This window comes from Odontesthes bonariensis, chromosome 11 (genome assembly GCF_027942865.1).
Source record: "Odontesthes bonariensis isolate fOdoBon6 chromosome 11, fOdoBon6.hap1, whole genome shotgun sequence".
NCBI lineage: Eukaryota > Metazoa > Chordata > Actinopteri > Atheriniformes > Atherinopsidae > Odontesthes > Odontesthes bonariensis.
In genome coordinates, this window is record NC_134516.1 from 2,695,069 (window position 1) to 2,708,825 (window position 13,757).

A 13,757-nucleotide genomic window follows, 5' to 3' on the forward strand; every position below is an offset into this window, starting at 1 on the left:
GCCGCGATCTTGTTAATGACTGAAATACGTCATGAAGCTTTTCGTTGAATTAGGCCTACATTTGATTTTTATAGGCCTAATATTGAAAAACTTGCACAAGATTTGAACTTTTTTTGCATCTTAACTCCCACGGTAACATAGGCTAAACATTGCATTTGCTGGTTTTCTGGTGCTGTGCTGTCTTTGTGATGCGCATCTCCGCTTCACTTTGACAGCATTCTCAGTGGTTTAAGGTAAAATAAATTGAGGCAATTGTCACAAAAACAAATAGCATCCGTTTTACACTGCCAAATGAAATATTGGCTACACAACGAGCCACTCGTCAGCCCTCATCATCAGTAAATTTCTGAGTGGGTGCGATCAGTCTTGCTTGACTTGCGTGTTGGAATGTCTCTCTCTCGGGCATTTGTAGCTGGTGCAGCCCTATTATTGCATGGCGAGCTGTCCACGCGTGTGGTGCTGAAATCGCGTGTCGGAGTGGTGGTATGTTGAAAAGAAAAAATCATACCGCCATTCCGACAAAAGAAAAAATGAAATTCGGAATGACGGGACGTTTCATTTCTTAAAAAAATGTCACCATTCCGACAATTGAACGTCAATGTCGGAATGTCGGTATGTCGGAATGGCAGCATGTAACCGCTTCCAGCTACATGCTAACCTGTTTCCCTCTGGGATAAACGGAGGAACTATCTGTAGCTGGAAGCTAGCATCTGCTGCTAGCTTCCAGCTACATGCTAACCTGTTTCCCTCTGGGATAAACGGAGGAACTATCTGTATCTGTATGTAGAGCTGGAGGGTTTCTGATCGCTATAATCAGACTGTGCTGTGCTAACTGTGAACATCTGGGTGGAAACTCTGGTTATTCCTGGTTTTATGTGAAACTTTTTCTCTCTTTAAGTCAGCTGGAAGTGCTTAAGTGTTGGTTCAGAGTTATTTTCATGAAAACTGTGGATGCTGCAGTAGATAAAAGGAAAATGATCTCATTTCATGAGCAAAAACATTGGAACTGAAAAACTCTGTATAAAGTATTTACCGCAGAGGGCTCCAGTCAGGGACGATGCTGCTGCTGACGGAGATCTACTGGGAACTGGGTCGGGACGTCCGACCCGAAAAGCTGTTTGTTTCCTTCCTGGATTAGTTTGATTACTGTTCAGACTGCACAAATAAAGCCAAATAAAACCACTGCAATCACTGCACAGCTGTGGTATGAACAGACACAGGAACACACATCTGTTCCCAGAACGGGTTTACGGGCAACAATCTTATAAACCAGGAGGCCAGCAGGGGGCAGCACAGGTCTGCAGAGACGGTGGAGGCTTTATACCCGAGCTGAGCGGAGGCCCCAGCGAAACACTCCTCAGAACTCCCCTAAAAGCCCGCCTGCAGATGTTTTGGACACGATGAAAGCTCCTCCCTCCATCAGGATCATCCAGCTCCGTGCCTGCTGCAGCAATCAGGCTCCTGGACCCAGCGGGGCCGGTTTGGAAAGGGCCCCCGGTGGGACATCCAGGGCCAGAGCTGATTAAGTGACGGGACGAGCTGTTGGTTCAGCTTTCTGCTGGAAGCTGAAAACAGATCAGTAACACAGAGAAAGCTCCATAATGCTCCTATAAAGATCAGAACCAGGCTGCATGTTAAAGAAGTGACTACAGGCGGTATGTGGAGCGAATAAAATGTAGAATAAACCAGCTGATGGAAGCAGATCCTAATGCAGCCACAGAAAGAATGTGTCATAAACATGTGATCAGACTCACTCAGCTGTGATGTTTGCAGGATAAACAAATAAAACGCTTTAAACACCATGAGACCCAACATCTGGGAACATCTGGAGTTCAACCAGGAAGGGTGGACCAACGTCCAGCAGGAGGCTAACACAGCTAGCACAGCTGACACAGCTAACACAGCTGACACAGCTAACACAGCTAACCCAGCTAACACAGCTAGCACAGCTAACCCAGCTGACACAGCTAACACAGCTAACCCAGCTAGCACAGCTAGCACAGCTGACACAGCTAACACAGCTAACACAGGTAACACAGGTAACACAGCTAGCACAGCTAACCCAGCTAGCACAGCTGACACAGCTAACACAGGTAACACAGCTAGCACAGCTAGCACAGCTAACCCAGCTAGCACAGCTGACACAGCCAACACAGCTAGCACAGCTAACACAGGTAACACAGCTAACACAGCTAGCACAGCTGACTAAGCTGACACAGCTAACACAGGTAGCACAGCTAACCCAGTTAGCACAGCTGACACAGCTAACCCAGCTAACACAGCTGACACAGCTAACACAGCTGACACAGCTAACACAGCTAACACAGCTGACACAGCTAACACAGCTGACACAGCTAACACAGCTAGCAAAGCTAGCACAGCTGACATAGCTAACACAGCTAGCACAGCTAACCCAGCTAGCACAGCTGACACAGCTAACACAGCTAACACAGCTGACACAGCTAACACAGCTAACACAGCTGACACAGCTAACACAGCTAACACAGCTGACACAGCTAACACAGCTAGCACAGCTAAAAGGTCAGCACTGAACCAAAGATAAACAAAATCACTTGACATGGAATGGATACTTAACTTGGTTTTCTGTGATAAAGACCGTGGCTGCCGTAGTAAGGATCTGACACACTGAAAGGGGAAACCTGGAAACTAAATATTTATATTATTATATATATTTATATATGTAATATAATAGGGACCTGGGAGGGATGAGTGAATGGGTTCAGCTGATGGGGAAACAGGTGAGGTGAGTGAAGCTAACCAACTGAGTGAGTGACAAACAATGGCAAAACCTGACCGAACATGAACTAAAAAACCAAGACCTAAAACATGATAAAACTAAAAACTCAAACATGGCAGAGTCCCGTGGGCGTTTCATTTAACCATCGTTTCATTTAACCATCGTTTCATTTAACCATCGTTTCATTTAACCATCGTTTCATTTAACCATCGTTTAATTTAACCATCATTAACCAGTCACTGAGCCTCACTTCCTCAGCTGGGAGTCACTCGTACATGTTGGAGGCTTTCTGAGTTCTTTGGGTGGGTGAAATACTTGGGCGGCCCCCTGGTTTCTCTGCCAGCTGTTTCTGTGCATCTGGTCTGAAGGCTCTGAGACATCAGACAGCACAAAAGGATTCTGATTAAAATACCTCAGCGGGGGGAACCCGTCCAGAAGTGATGAGGACCGGCCGAGCCCCTCCTGGCCCGGTCTGTCTCACATTATGGAGCTTTGAAGGAAAGCAGCTCTGCAGCTCAAGGACGGCAGCCACCTCCTGGGTTCCCACCGCCCCACGAGTCCGGGGGGGGGGGCTCTGCTTTGGATAGAAACTGTTCATCTTCCAGGGCCCCGTGTTCATCTTCCGGGGCCTCGTGTTCATCTTCCGGGGCCCCGTGTTCATCTTCCGGGGCCTCGTGTTCACCTTCCGGGGCCTCGTGTTCATCTTCCGGGGCCTCGTGTTCACCTTCCAGGGCCTCGTGTTCATCTTCCAGGGCCTCGTGTTCATCTTTCAGGGGAACTGCTGGGATCTGAGCCACAATGTGGAGCTTTAGAGATTAAGGTGATGGAAAACGCTCCTTTCAGCCCCTAAAGTCACTTCCTCTGGCCGTGGTCCCTAGTTCCAGAGGGCCGCTGTCCCTAGTTCCCGAGGGCCGTGGTCCCTAGTTCCCGAGGGCCGTGGTCCCGAGTTCCAGAGGGCCGTGGTCCCTAGTTCCCGAGGGCCGTGGTCCCTAGTTCCCGAGGGCCGTTGTCCCGAGTTCCCGAGGGCCGTGGTCCCTAGTTCCCGAGGGCCGTGGTCCCGAGTTCCAGAGGGCCGTGGTCCCGAGTTCCAGAGGGCCGTGGTCCCTAGTTCCAGAGGGCCGTGGTCCCGAGTTCCCGAGGGCCGTGGTCCCTAGTTCCAGAGGGCAGTGGTCCCTAGTTCCAGAGGGCAGTGGTCCCGAGTTCCCGAGGGCCGTGGTCCCTAGTTCCCGAGGGCCGTTGTCCCGAGTTCCCGAGGGCCGTGGTCCCTAGTTCCAGAGGGCCGTGCTCCCTAGTTCCAGAGGGCAGTGGTCCCTAGTTCCTGAGGGCCGCGGTCCCGAGTTCCAGAGGGCCGTGGTCCCTAGTTCCCGAGGGCCGTGGTCCCTAGTTCCAGAGGGCAGTGGTCCCTAGTTCCAGAGGGCAGTGGTCCCGAGTTCCCGAGGGCCGTGGTCCCTAGTTCCCGAGGGCCGTTGTCCCGAGTTCCCGAGGGCCGTGGTCCCGAGTTCCCGAGGGCCGTGGTCCCTAGTTCCAGAGGGCAGTGGTCCCTAGTTCCTGAGGGCCGTGGTCCCTAGTTCCAGAGGGCAGTGGTCCCGAGTTCCAGAGGGCAGTGGTCCCTAGTTCCCGAGGGCCGTTGTCCCGAGTTCCCGAGGGCCGTTGTCCCGAGTTCCCGAGGGCCGTGGTCCCTAGTTCCAGAGGGCCGTGGTCCCTAGTTCCCGAGGGCCGTTGTCCCGAGTTCCCGAGGGCCGTGGTCCCTAGTTCCAGAGGGCCGTGGTCCCTAGTTCCAGAGGGCCGTGGTCCCTAGTTCCAGAGGAAAACAGGAGGTTTTAATCATTTTGAAAGCCTTAGTCCTGTTGCTAGGAGCAGGAAATGAGCTCGGGGTATTACCCAGAATCCATCTGCTGGCCAACATATATCAGGGCGTCTGAGGTGTAAAACTCCTTCTTCCTGTTCCTGGGAGCATATATCAGGGCGTCTGAGGTGTAAAACTCCTTCTTCCTGTTCCTGGGAGCATATATCAGGGCGTCTGAGGTGTAAAACTCCTTCTTCCTGTTCCTATAGGAGCATATATCAGGGCGTCTGAGGCGTAAAACTCCTTCTTCCTGTTCCTGGGAGCATATATCAGGGCGTCTGAGGTGTAAAACTCCTTCTTCCTGTTCCTGGGAGCATATATCAGGGCGTCTGAAGTGTAAAACTCCTTCTTCCTGTTCCTGGGAGCATATATCAGGGCGTCTGAGGTGTAAAACTCCTTCTTCCTGTTCCTGGGAGCATATATCGGGGCGTCTGAGGTGTAAAACTCCTTCTTCCTGTTCCTATAGGAGCATATATCAGGGCGTCTGAGGTGTTAAACTCCTTCTTCCTGTTCCTGGGAGCATATATCAGGGCGTCTGAGGTGTAAAACTCCTTCTTCCTGTTCCTATAGGAGCATATATCAGGGCGTCTGAGGTGTTAAACTCCTTCTTCCTGTTCCTGGGAGCATATATCAGGGCGTCTGAGCTGTAAAACTCCTTCTTCCTGTTCCTGGGAGCATATATCAGGGCGTCTGAGGCGTAAAACTCCTTCTTCCTGTTCCTGGGAGCATATATCAGGGCGTCTGAGGTGTAAAACTCCTTCTTCCTGTTCCTGGGAGCATATATCAGGGCGTCTGAGGCGTAAAACTCCTTCTTCCTGTTCCTGGGAGCATATATCAGGGCGTCTGAGGTGTAAAACTCCTTCTTCCTGTTCCTGGGAGCATATATCAGGGCGTCTGAGGTGTAAAACTCCTCCTTCCTGTTCCTGGGAGCATATATCAGGGCGTCTGAGGTGTAAAACTCCTTCTTCCTGTTCCTGGGAGCATATATCAGGGCGTCTGAGGTGTATAACTCCTTCTTCCTGTTCCTGGGAGCATATATCAGGGCGTCTGAGGTGTAAAACTCCTTCTTCCTGTTCCTGGGAGCATATATCAGGGCGTCTGAGGTGTAAAACTCCTTCTTCCTGTTCCTATAGGAGCATATATCAGGGCGTCTGAGGTGTAAAACTCCTTCTTCCTGTTCCTGGGAGCATATATCAGGGCGTCTGAGGTGTAAAACTCCTTCTTCCTGTTCCTATAGGAGCATATATCAGGGCGTCTGAGGCGTAAAACTCCTTCTTCCTGTTCCTGGGAGCATATATCAGGGCGTCTGAGGCGTAAAACTCCTTCTTCCTGTTCCTGGGAGCATATATCAGGGCGTCTGATGTGTAAAACTCCTTCTTCCTGTTCCTGGGAGCATATATCAGGGCGTCTGAGGTGTAAAACTCCTTCTTCCTGTTCCTGGGAGCATATATCAGGGCGTCTGAGGTGTAAAACTCCTTCTTCCTGTTCCTGGGAGCATATATCAGGGAGTCTGATGTGTAAAACTCCTTCTTCCTGTTCCTGGGAGCATATATCAGGGCGTCTGAGGTGTAAAACTCCTTCTTCCTGTTCCTGGGAGCATATATCAGGGCGTCTGAGGTGTAAAACTCCTTCTTCCTGTTCCTGGGAGCATATATCAGGGCGTCTGAGGTGTAAAACTCCTTCTTCCTGTTCCTGGGAGCATATATCAGGGCGTCTGAGGTGTAAAACTCCTTCTTCCTGTTCCTGGGAGCATATATCAGGGCGTCTGAGGTGTAAAACTCCTTCTTCCTGTTCCTGGGAGCATATACCAGGGCGTCTGAGGTGTAAAACTCCTTCTTCCTGTTCCTGGGAGCATCTTAGGATCTTAATGCTCATTGGGTATAGATATCTTTCTTCTATCTTTCCTCCCCCAGACATAGTCGTAAAACCCCCTTAATGTGCAGCTTTCTGATTCTCTATCTATTCTAACAAGCCCCCCGTTGTATAAGAAGATTTGAGAGGAAACAGGACAGGGTGGTATCGGGTTATTATAGGTTATACACAGTAACACTTAATACTGTGCATATAAGAATTAATTTTCCTTTCCAACCATATATAATCTTATGTCATCCTAACTAACGTTATTACAGCGGGGACTGGTACTCTCTCTCATATTCTCTGGCTGTCTTTTGTTTCTTCTTCATATTCTGAAGGTTTCCCAGTGATACAGGCTTCAGCAGGCCAGGGGAAGTTAGGGTTAGAATGGGAAGGTGGGGTTAGAATGGGGAGTTGGGGTTAGAATGGGGAGTTGGGGTTAGAATGGGGAGTTGAGGTTAGAATGGGGAGTTGGGGTTAGAATGGGGAGTTGGGGTTAGAATGGGAAGTTGGGGTTAGAGTGGGGAGTTGGGTTAGAGTGGGGAGTTGGGTTAGAGTGGGGAGTTGGGGTTAGAATGGGGAGTTGGGTTAGAGTGGGGAGTTGGGTTAGAATGGGGAGTTGGGGTTAGAATGGGGAGTTGGGTTAGAATGGGAAGTTGGGGTTAGAATGGGGAGTTGGGTTAGAGTGGGGAGTTGGGTTAGAATGGGGAGTTGGGGTTAGAATGGGGAGTTGGGGTTAGAGTGGGGAGTTGGGTTAGAATGGGGAGTTGGGGTTAGAATGGGGAGTTGGGGTTAGAGTGGGGAGTTGGGTTAGAATGGGGAGTTGGGGTTAGAGTGGGGAGTTGGGGTTAGAATGGGGAGTTGAGGTTAGAGTGGGGAGTTGGGGTTAGAATGGGGAGTTGGGGTTAGAATGGGGAGTTGGGTTAGAGTGGGGAGTTGGGGTTAGAATGGGGAGTTGAGGTTAGAGTGGGGAGTTGGGGTTAGAATGGGGAGTTGGGGTTAGAATGGGGAGTTGGGTTAGAGTGGGGAGTTGGGGTTAGAATGGGGAGTTGGGGTTAGAATGGGGAGTTGGGTTAGAGTGGGGAGTTGGGGTTAGAATGGGGAGTTGGGTTAGAATGGGGAGTTGGGGTTAGAATGGGGAGTTGAGGTTAGAGTGGGGAGTTGGGGTTAGAATGGGGAGTTGGGGTTAGAATGGGGAGTTGGGTTAGAGTGGGGAGTTGGGGTTAGAATGGGGAGGTGGGGTTAGAATGGGGAGTTGGGTTAGAGTGGGGAGTTGGGGTTAGAATGGGGAGTTGCTGTGAGACGGAGGGTTTTGTTGGGCCTGAGCCGTCTGTGGTGAGCACTTCCAGCCTGGTGATTCTGACAGGACGGGTGAGATTGTCAGGCTCAGAGATGATGCTTGTGTCATTTGCGGTGTCTGTATTTCACAAAGTAAGGCGGCTCCAGAAACATCCACATCCCTGATGAAGATGGTGTCAAAGTGTTCCAAAGGTCCTGAGATACTGAGCCGAGCCCTTTCTGTGGAATCCTGCCAACAAAAGCAGCTTTCTGCTGTTTGTTTGTTTATTTATTTATTTATTTTTTTTATTGCAATTTTCATTTCCATACAACAAATGGTGTCTACTAAACTAGACACAAAACAAAAAAACAAAACAAACAAACAAACAGACATGACAGCTCTTACATAGAGATGAACATACAGCACGATACAGAAGGTGGTGAATCAGTCTCACAGTACACGGATAACGTTCAAATCCACAGCCGTCCTTTTATCAGGGTGGAGGAAAGGTCTGGACCGGTATAATCCAAAAACGGGCCCATACTCTGTAGAACTGATCTACACTGTGATGTATGACATTAGTGAGAAATTCCAGAGGTATCAGATCAAAAATTATTTAGCGCCAGCCACAGACAGAAGGAACCTTATCACTGACCCACTGTAGAAGAATATTTTTCCTAGCCGCAAACGTTAGAATGTTATCCAATCTTTTGTTAATTGCCGTTTTCAAATGATCGCTTGGAAGACCCAAAATCAGGGACATGGGTCCATGTCCACACTAATATGAAAAAATCTCTCCATTTCACTAACAATTTCAACCCAATATCTTTGAACTTTATGACAAGAGCAGAAACAATGCGTTAACGTTCCCACATCAGTTTTACACTGAGACACAGAGGGGAGAGGGAGCGGTTGAAGAAATGCCTGCGGTGGGGGGAAATGTGTAATCTGTGCAGAATCTTAAATTGTATAGCTCGTGTCCGAGCGCAAATTGAGATTTTTTTTGCAAGAAACCAAATGGTATCCCACTTTTCTTCATCTATTGTTACAGACAACTCCTTCTCCCACACACCTCTGACCCCCTGCGCACCAGTAGTGGAAAAATCATTAAGGACACGGTAAAATGAGCTCAGAGACACTTTCAATTGTTGATGAAACAGAATTTTCTCGATAGCAGATATTTCAGGGTGATCAATAAGGGTTGTACTATGGGTGATATAATGCCTTATTTGCAAAAATCGAAAAAAATCTTGTTTGGACAATTTGTAATTGTTAGTAAGCTGTTCAAATGACATAAGCTTATTGTCTGAAAACAGGTCTCTGAGGGATTTAATATTCTTATCAGACCATTTATGAAAACCAGGGTCCAAAGAACCAGGGGGAAAAGCAGGATTATTTTTTATTGGGGTGAAAGTGGATGTTATATTTGATCTTCCCTCAAGACGGCGGACAAGCCAGGCACAAAAAGTTTTAATATCCTTAAAATTATTAAAAAATAATAGGTCACTTAGTCTGCATTGTGATAATGCTGTCTCGATATCCATCCAGATTGAAGCTTTACCCTTAATCCAGTCGTTTACAAATCTTAAATAGGCACAGAGTTGATAGATTTTAATATTAGGTAAGTCCAGGCCACACATCGAGCTTGGTAGATGTAATACTGCCATCTTAAGCCTGGGTCTACGTTTGTTCCAAATAAAAGAGCTGAGCCATCCATTTATATCCTTCAACACCCTTTAAGAAAACAAAACAGGAATCATTTGTATAGGATACAATAACCTTGGCAACACATTCATTTTGACCAGAGCAATGCGCCCCAACCAGGAAACAGGAAGTGACATCCATCGCTCTAGGTCCTGCTTGATTTTACAAAATAAGGGTGCAAAGTTAGCCTTATATAATTGATGAAAGGATGGGATATTCCTAAATACACAAACCCATTGGGAGACCATTTGAAAGGAAAGGAAGGTACAGTTGTTGGTCTTGCTGAAAGAGAACCAAGGGGCATTGCCTCCGATTTAGCCGATCTTATAACCAGAGAAACAACTAAATCTATCCATCACATCAATAAGACCTGGTACAGATGTTTCAGGGTCGGTCAGAAGGATTAAAACTTTCTGCTGTTTATAAAAGCTTCAGGGTGTCAGATTACAGGCTGGAACATTTGGAGCGCTCCACATTATTAAGTTTCCCAGCTCTGAAGTTACTCTTCATCAGGTTTGAGGGTTTTATGAACAGCCAGCGTGTGTTTCTGTGCAGCTACAATAACTCCGTGTAGACGAGGGGATTTCCAGACTTTTACATCCCTCTCAGCCACAGATGGTTCCTCTCATATTTTGTGCTGAAAACTGTAAAATCAATTTTCTGGTGACCAAAGTGAGAACAGCTCAGATTTTAGGCTGGGTGGACATTTAAAGCATTTCTGTGTAAAATCACAACAGATGAGGCTAAATGGGATGAAGATGTTTCTCCACACTGAAGTTCAGGCTAAATTATTCAGACTGAAACATAAAGAAAAGGAAGATTTTCAGATGATGAAGACGAGTCAACCGGCCGCACAGCTGAGAGAGTAAAATAATAAAGAGAGCAACAACATCCAAACCACAGAACCGATCATGGAGGAGGAGACGGCAGCATCACAGTGAAAACGAGACAAATAAAATGCACCGAGACAAACAAACAAACCTGGAAGTGATGGAGCAACACGACAAAAACAAGGAAAAAAGGACAAATCTGTGGACGAATCTACAAGTAAGCAGCATGAAAACAGCTGCAGAACGGAGAACTAAAGTAAAGTAACATGATGACAACCTGAACCTTACCCCAACCCACCCAACATTTAATACAAACAAGAGAAAAGCCAATCACGACGAAGCGAATCAGGGAACAGAAGGAAGCTAGCAGGGAACAGAAGGAAGCCAGCAGGGAACAGAAGGAAGCTAGCAGGGAACAGAAGGACGTTAGCAGGGAACAGAAGGAAGCTAGCAGGGAACAGAAGGACGTTAGCAGGGAACAGAAGGAAGCTAGCAGGGAACAGAAGGAAGCTAGCAGGGAACAGAAGGACGTTGGCAGGGAACAGAAGGAAGTTAGCAGAGAACAGAAGGAAGCTAGCAGAGATCAGAAGGAAGCTAGCAGGGAACAGAAGGACGCTAGCAGAGAACAGAAGGAAGCTAGCAGAGATCAGAAGGACGCTAGCAGAGAACAGAAGGAAGCTAGCAGAGATCAGAAGGACGCTAGCAGGGAACAGAAGGACGCTAGCAGGGAACAGAAGGACGCTAGCAGAGAACAGAAGGAAGCTAGCAGAGAACAGAAGGAAGCTAGCAGGGAACAGAAGGAAGCTAGCAGAGATCAGAAGGAAGCTAGCAGGGAACAGAAGGACGCTAGCAGAGAACAGAAGGAAGCTAGCAGAGAACAGAAGGAAGCTAGCAGGGAACAGAAGGAAGTTAGCAGGGAACAGAAGGAAGCTAGCAGGGAACAGAAGGAAGCCAGCAGGGAACAGAAGGAAGCCAGCAGGGAACAGAAGAAAGCTAGCAGAGAACAGAAGGAAGCTAGCAGAGAACAGACATGTCCGGTTACTCAAGTAATGGATGCAATACTCAAATAGCTAAACAATTGTTTGTTTATGTTCTGATTGTAATAAATATTTCAGACTAAAAAAACTCAGTCGTTTGTTTTGGACGTATTTTTGTACATCAGAAGAAGAAACTCTTCTGGGGTGAAACCTGAGTTCAGTGCTAATAGATAAGGACGTAAATACGTCACAGTGACATCTGATGAGACGGTGACGTATCAATCCGACTGTGCTTTGGAACATGTACCAAACACATGACAAATTATTCTGTTTGAGGGCAAATATGAGCCGACTGGGGCAACAAAAGGCTGGAAAAGTAAAAGAAACGGTTGCAGGAACATGCTAACAAATCAGGTTCATTATCAACAGGTCAGTCAGGTGGTTGGGTATAAAAAGAGCACCTCAGAGAGGCAGAGTCTCTCAGAGGGAAAGAGAAGATGGGCACAGGTTTAGAGACGGTAAACCAGATCCAAAAGAACCACAAAGAGACTGATTAAATCACAACAAACAGAAGTGGCAGCCATTTCCTTTCCAGCTCTGAAGCTTCACACTGAGCATGCTCAGCTTTGCTCACAATCCTTTTTCCTTTTACAGCGGCAGCCCCGTCAGAGCTGCTGCTTTCTCACTCTGAGCTCCTCAGAAACAACCTTTGACTTGTTTTCTGAGGCTTTGGGCTTGTTTTTAATGTGTAGCTGTTTATGTTGGCATGTTCCATCTGTTAATCCCCTCTTTCCCCACCATGTTGCCAGATCTGTCGCAGTTTATCCCCTGATGGAAGTTTCCCTGCTGTCCCACCAACAGCAGCATGTTCTGTGCATTAAGCTCTTTGGATGAATAAATCCCACAGTTGGGTTCGTTCTGACAGCAGAAACAGATCGATATATAAAGTCGGCATGTTTACCTGCATGTGGAGCTCCAACAGGCTCAGTGTGAGCGTCTGGGTGTGCACGGGCCTCATGGCTCTGATTGGCTCTGATTGGCTCTGATTGGCTCTGATTGGCTCTGATTGGCTGCACCTGTGAAGGTGTGCCTGAAGCCTGCCTGCTGGGACTTTTATCTTTACACTAACTTCAGAGGTTTAGCTGAAAGGTTAAAGGTCAGTACCTGAGCTGCACTTAAAAGCAACATTACATTCGGTTACTGTCAGTTTCCTTCAGCCGAAGAGCTTTTTATTATCAATTTATTTCATTTCCAGGGAAGATTCCCTCAAGTCCTCCCTCTGAAAACTGTCCTGTTGGGTTAGGGTAGGGTTAACCCTTTCCTGCTCCTGGTTTACATGCAGGAGTGATTCCACCACATACTGCATACTGCATACTACATCCTGCATACTGCATACTACATACTGCATACTGCATACTGCATACTACATACTACATACTACATCCTGCATACTGAATACTACATACTGCATACTGCATACTACATACTACATCCTGCATACTGAATACTACATACTACATCCTGCATACTGCATACTACATACTGCATACTACATACTGCATACTGAATACTACATACTACATACTGCATACTACATACTGCATACTGAATACTACATACTACATACTGCATACTACATACTGCATACTGAATACTACATACTACATCCTGCATACTGAATACTACATACTACATACTGCATACTACATACTGCATACTGCATACTACATACTGCATACTGAATACTACATACTACATCCTGCATACTGAATACTACATACTACATACTGCATACTACATACTGCATACTGCATACTGCATACTACATCCTGCATACTACATACTGCATACTGCATACTGCATACTGCATACTACATACTACATCCTGCATACTGAATACTACATACTACATCCTGCATACTGCATACTACATACTGCATACTACATACTGCATACTGAATACTACATACTACATCCTGCATACTGAATACTACATACTACATACTGCATACTACATACTGCATACTGCATACTGCATACTACATCCTGCATACTACATACTGCATACTGCATACTGCATACTGCATACTACATCCTGCATACTACATACTGCATACTGCATACTGCATACTACATACTGCATACTACATACTGCATACTGAATACTACATACTACATCCTGCATACTGAATACTACATACTACATACTGCATACTACATACTGCATACTACATACTGCATACTGCATACTGCATACTGCATACTGCATACTACATCCTGCATACTGAATACTGCATACTGCATACTACATACTGCATACTGTATACTACATACTGCATACTGCATACTACATACTGCATACTGAATACTACATACTACATACTGCATACTACATACTGCATACTACATACTACATACTACATACTGCATACTGCATACTGCATACTACATACTGCATACTACATACTCATCGATCAGACAGTATGCAGAGCGTTTACCCACAATGCAT